Source organism: Galeopterus variegatus, unplaced genomic scaffold, assembly GCF_000696425.1.
Source record: "Galeopterus variegatus unplaced genomic scaffold, G_variegatus-3.0.2 Scaffold1140, whole genome shotgun sequence".
Lineage (NCBI taxonomy): Eukaryota > Metazoa > Chordata > Mammalia > Dermoptera > Cynocephalidae > Galeopterus > Galeopterus variegatus.
The window spans coordinates 383,422-389,312 of record NW_007727251.1 but is presented as its reverse complement, the minus strand read 5'-3'; the positions used below and the strand labels follow the sequence as shown (position 1 = coordinate 389,312).

The window sequence follows — 5,891 nt, the reverse complement described above, 5'->3', positions numbered from 1 at the left end:
ATATGGCAATTTAAAGACGATATGTTTGACTACCTAGAAAATCCAAGAGAAGCATTTTATCTTAAGAATTAAAAAAAGAGAGACATATTTAGAGTGGAAATTTCAAAAACACAGAAAACCAAAAAGAAAATGACTAAAGTCATTCATAATCCCTAAACCAGAGGAAATCATTATTAAAAATGAATAGTTTGGTTCATACCTTCTATTAAGATTTTGCACCTATGTGTATATGCTTATGTGTGTGTGTACATAGTACCTTTATTGCAAACATCTTATCCCTATTTATTCTGCCTTGGATTTTACGTGAGATATAAAGTGACCCTACAGAAGGTATTTTTAGCTTTATCCTGAACAGAAGGTTAACCCCGGCTGTGAGAATGGTGTTGAGGACAGAGCATCCCACTCAGGACAGAGGACAGGGACACAAGGCCTGACTGTAACTCTAAAGCCTAAAAAGTTCCAAAATACAAAAACATTGAGCTGGCCAGTTAGCTCAGCTGGTTAGAGTGCAGTGTTGATAACACTGCTGTCAAGGGTTCAGATCCCCATACTGGCCAGCTGCCAAAAAAGAAAATTTAAAACTCATATGGTTGCAAACTTTGACCTAAAATGATAGGAGGCTATTCAGTCTTTATCTAACCTAATTAGTGTTAATATTCATATCATATGAAAATATATCACTGCATTATATTACAGGGAACTTCGGAGGACCCACTGGGTGGGGGGTTATGCTCTTATACCTTTTTAAAATCCAAAATTTTCTAAATTCTGAAACACAAATGATCCCCAGAACTTCAGGTATGGGCTACGTACCTGCAATATACTGGGCAGTATCCAGGGACACCAAAAGATGGAAATATGCGTGCTACAGTCCAAGAGCTCAAAACCAAAATTCAGATGGCGAGATATGTGCACAGGAAAAGTGTAAAACCTTTCAAATAAGCCTTTAAACAAATATACACTCCTAGTCTGTACTGAAGTGAAGGAGTCTACGGTACTGCCTGTGAGTGTTTATTTAATATCGGCATGCCCAAAACTGTACCAAATCATGTTTGATGGATGGAGCCCTGTCCTAAAATACACGAGATGTGCTTGACAAGGTAGAGAAAAAAAGATTATTTATAATCGCTGTGTTAGACTCTTCCAGTTGGAAGCATCAGAAACCTGATATTATAGATTAAGCAAAAGAGGAACCTATTGGTTCCTGTTTTTGAAATGTCCAGGCTTGGATGAACCACCTGATGTTGGTCGCTCCCCTTCACTCAGTCCTGCTCTTGTCTTTGGTGTTTCTTTCTCAGGCAGGCTCTTTCCACAAGGTGGGAAAGGTGGCCAAGCCGTGCTCAGTCTATGGTCCCTGCAGACTGCAATCCCAGAAGGGAAGACAGAGGTCATCTCTTGCCCTGCATCCATCTCGGTCTCTCAAAATGACCTAGTTTGGCTCACAGCTGGACTGATGACTGTATCTTGGGGAGTGGGGGACACTGACCAGCACGAGTCACATGTTGGTGGGGAGAGGATACAAGGCTTTGTCATAGTCATCTCTTGCCCTGCATCCATCTCGGTCTCTCAAAATGACCTAGTTTGGCTCACAGCTGGACTGATGACTGTATCTTGGGGGGTGGGGGACACTGACCAGCACGAGTCACATGTTGGTGGGGAGAGGATACAAGGCTTTGTCATGGACAACCACTATAGTCACATAAAAAAGGAGAGGGGCAATTCCAAAACCAAACGGTGCTGGGGCAGATTAATAATAAAATAATAATAATAATTAAAAAGAATAGGTGTCTCTAACCTAGCATCTTCTTCCTAGGAGAGATCCCTTTGCAGAAGTGGTCACAGGATGAGAACAGAGAATGAAGGGAGTCTAAAGGAACCCAGTCACTCTGGTCAGTGTTGAGGTTTCTGCATATGAGTAGGGACAATATTCACAGGTGGATTCAAGAGAAATGGCATAAGAAAGAGCTTTGGAAGTGCCTTGTGCTAAATAGGTGAGTCTTAAGGAAACGTTTAATGGAAAGAAGAGAAGTGTGGGGGTGGGAGGAATGGAAGAAAACGTTATCGTTAGGGGGTGCAGCATTTGCCTGTTTAAATGATTTCCCCCTGGCTGAGTCTAAATTGGAATATTCTTGTGAGTAGTTCCTTTCCCCTTAATATGAGAACTTCCTGGCTCTCTTCTGGATTGAGACAAATTTGTGAGGACAGGCTCATGCTTGATAGATATAGCCCTGACCTAAAATACAGAAGAAATGTGCTTGACAGGGGGAAAAAAAGGTCATTTATAATCTCTATGTTTTAGACTCTTCTAGTTGCAAGCATCAGAAACGAGACTTAATACGAATTAAGCAAAAAATAAATCTGTTGGCTCTTTTGGAGAACTGTTAAGAAGCAACAGACAATTCCTGACTAAGTGTTGATCCTGTTACAATTCTGATAATTTAGACCAATAGTCTCCTATATTTAAGCTGCAATAACTTTCTAAATAACTTGTTGAAAGTCACCCAGGGGATGATTTGTTGATGTTCCAGAAAAGGGAGATACAAAAGCAAAGGGACTGTTCCTGGAATTTTTCTAAATAATTAAGTTACAGTTGCTATTTGCAAGTCACTGCAGAGGAAATCTTCCAATAGATGCTACTTATTCAGTCATGTGTGCACACCTAGATACTTCTTAGGTTAACATTGTAATTATATTTGCATCATCCTGTGTTTTGCTAAAGATGGACAAAGATTAAGTCTTAAATGCAGAAGTCAGAAAGAGAGAGAAGATACACCTAGATACTTCTTAGGTTAACATTGTAATTATATTTGCATCATCCTGTCTTTTGCTAAAGATGGACAAAGATTAAGTCTTAAATGCAGAAGTCAGAAAGAGAGAGAAGATACATTTCTGATGCCCTGGAGTAACCCTGATCTGCCGACTTAGACAAACACAAAGCTGGACAGCGTCCAGCTGCAGACCAACCCCCAATCCATTATCATGTACTGAAGACTGAAGAAGGAATAAATGAAACCCATAATGTGCTGAGCATTTTACACAAATCATCTTTGGAATGATCTTACACAAATCATCTTCTCACAGCACCGAAAAAGATAGCATTATCCCTATTTTAGTAGATAAAGAAAATAAGGCTCAGAGACTCACTTTTCCCTGGCCATCCAGCTCTGAAGAGGAGAAGCCAGGAATCTAAATCTAAACTGTCTGATTTCAAAGCCTCAGCAAGACTGTGGGTCCGGCTTCATACTGGGTTGTGTCTTTGAGGGATGATAATGCTGCTTAATATCTAGGTTTTTTTGTTTGTTTGTTTTCTTTCACAACTCCTCCTCTCCTTAATATGTATTGATTTATTATCAAGATACAATGTCAAAAGCACAATCCGAGGAACTGGGAATACAGAGAGAATTGCATAGTCTCTGTCTGCCGGGAGTTCACAGACTCTGGGGCGAGAGAACCCAAACACGAAACAGTAAACAACCGAGCAGCCAGTGCCAGGGACTCCTACTGATCCCCCAGTGCCTGTTTCCCCTTCTTCTTTAGTAAGACAACCCTCCTGCCTTCTGCTGCGAGCTAGGAGTGCAGCCATCTGCAATACAGACTACATTTCCCAGCCTTTCTTGAAGCTTAGTGTGACTAAATTCTACCCACTGGGATGAAAGCAGAAGTGACAAGTGCAGCTTCCAACAGGGACTCTCCGGTGGAAAGAGCGACCCGTTCCTCCGTCCTGCTGTTGGAGCTTCAGCAGCCTTCTTGAATCAGGAGATGAGTGTGGCCATGGAAGTCGCTCCTGGCAGAGCTAAGGACAGAAGAGGCCCAGTAATCTGCCTTCATACGGCACAGCCTCTACCCTGGACTGCCAACCTCCACTCTTTTATGTGAGAGAGAATTAAACTTGTTATCTTGGATTCTTGTCAATGTAGGCAGACTTAATCTTCAGTACTAAAAGGGCACAGCTCTCCCTGCCCCTACCTACCCCCCGACCCCTACCCAGCCACCCACCCCCCACATCCTACTATGAGACCTTCATTTAGCAAGTGACTTAACCTTTCCCAGGGTGGCTGGGGGAACCCAATGAGATGAACCAATGAGAGACCAGGAGAAAGCACAGGGGGCTTTTATTTGGCCTGCTGTGATGCAGTGTGCATGGCTAGGAGGAAAAAAAAATGAAAAAAGCTAATACACATGACTAATCAATTCACAATTTTCTGAATGCTTAAGGAGTAACATGAGCAGGGTGATGTCTAAAATTGTGTAGCACAGGCTCTATGTTCTGTGAGGATTCAGAAATGAGAAAGGCCACGTGCTGGAGTAAATGATTAAAGATTTGGTGAAGGACATGAAATAGGCTCTGGGTGCTAAGGAATGAATTTGATTTATTATGCAAGTCATGACTCTTTCAGCTACCAGTTATGGAAACTCAACCTAACCCTGCTTTTAAAAAAAAGGGCCGGCCCGTGGCTCACTTGGGAGAGTGCGGTGCTGAACACCAAGGCCACAGGTTCGGATCCTTATGGAGGGATGGCCGGTTAGCTCACTAGGGAGAGTGTAGTGCTGACAATACCATGTCAAGGGTTAAGATCCCCTTACCAGTCATATTTTTTTTTAAAAAAATGGGGTGGGGAAGGGGTTGATGGCCGGATTGTGTAATTAAAAAGGCAAAAAATAAGCTCAGGGAAGGCTGGATAGAGACCAAATGATGTCACTAGGATGTGGTCTCAGCTCTGCTTTCCTGAGTCTGTTGTGTTTTCACAAGGCAAGGGGTGGCATCTGGCAGCTGTGGATTTGCAACCAATCAGCTTAGCAACCAAGGTGGAGAAACCCCCTTTCTTAGGGCTGCAGAAAAGTCCTCAACCTACCCACTCACTGTGACACTGATTACGCAGACCTGGGTCACATTCCCACCACTGCAGCGGGTGAGGCAGAAGAGTTCGATGTAGCCTCAGTCCCACCCAAACTGCATGGATGAAGAGTTCAAGAAGGGAGGTTGTTGAAAGGAAAAGTGAGGTGCTGTTGGCAGTAGAAGGTAAACAGATACTGAGAAGAATGTTATGCAAGTTTTAGGGCAGAGAGGAGGAAAAACGGATACAAAGCCTGGAGTGAGTGGAACAGAAGGCTGAATGGAAAACAAAATTCATGTAGACAAGAAGCGCGCTGGCAGGGGACCCCTTCGTCCGTACTGCATTAGTTTACTCTGGCTGCCATAACAAATAGGTGGCTTAAAGAACAGAAATTTATTTCTTACAGTTCTGGAGACGGGAAATCTAAGACCAAGGTGCCAGCAGGGTTGGTTTCCTCTGAGGCCTCTCTCCTTGGCTTGCAGGTGGCCGTCCTCTTGCTGCCTCTTCACAGGGTTGTCCCTCTGTCAAAGCACGCCCTTAACATCATCTCTTCCTCTTCTTATAAGAACAGTCAGACTGGAGTAGGGCCCACCCATATGACTTCACTGAACCTCGATCACCTCTTCAAAGGCTCTATCTCTAAATACAGTTACATTCCGAGGTACTGGGGGTTAGGACTTCAACATCCAAATTTGGGTTCAGGGGACATAATTCAGTCCATAATACTCACTATTGTCAGAAGGGCAGTAATAAAATGCATGGACAGAAAATGCAACCATTACAGCTGAGTGGTGTGAGCAGCCAGTTCTCAGCAGATCTTCATATGACCCTAAATTAGTAAAATTGGCCACCTTGCAAGATAAATCTGTCCTCTATAGTGACTAGGTTTCTAGAACCCTCAGCCTACTGAAGTGACTCTGAACTAATGTGTAGCCAAAACCATGCAAGCAAACAAACAAAAAGAAGAATCCAGCCAAGGGACCCACAAATCAAAGGTGCACTTACACAATGCTCTGTGACTAGTCATGTGTCACTTAACAATGGGGATACATTCTG

General features: G+C 43.0%; 1 non-coding gene across 1 annotated transcript; it reads left to right on the top strand.

Annotated features, from left to right (window-relative positions):
• Positions 1 to 482: 482 nt before the first annotated feature.
• TRNAI-GAU lies at positions 483 to 557 on the top strand. Its single transcript has one exon. It is a non-coding gene; the product is annotated as a tRNA-Ile (tRNA).
• Positions 558 to 5,891: the final 5,334 nt, after the last annotated feature.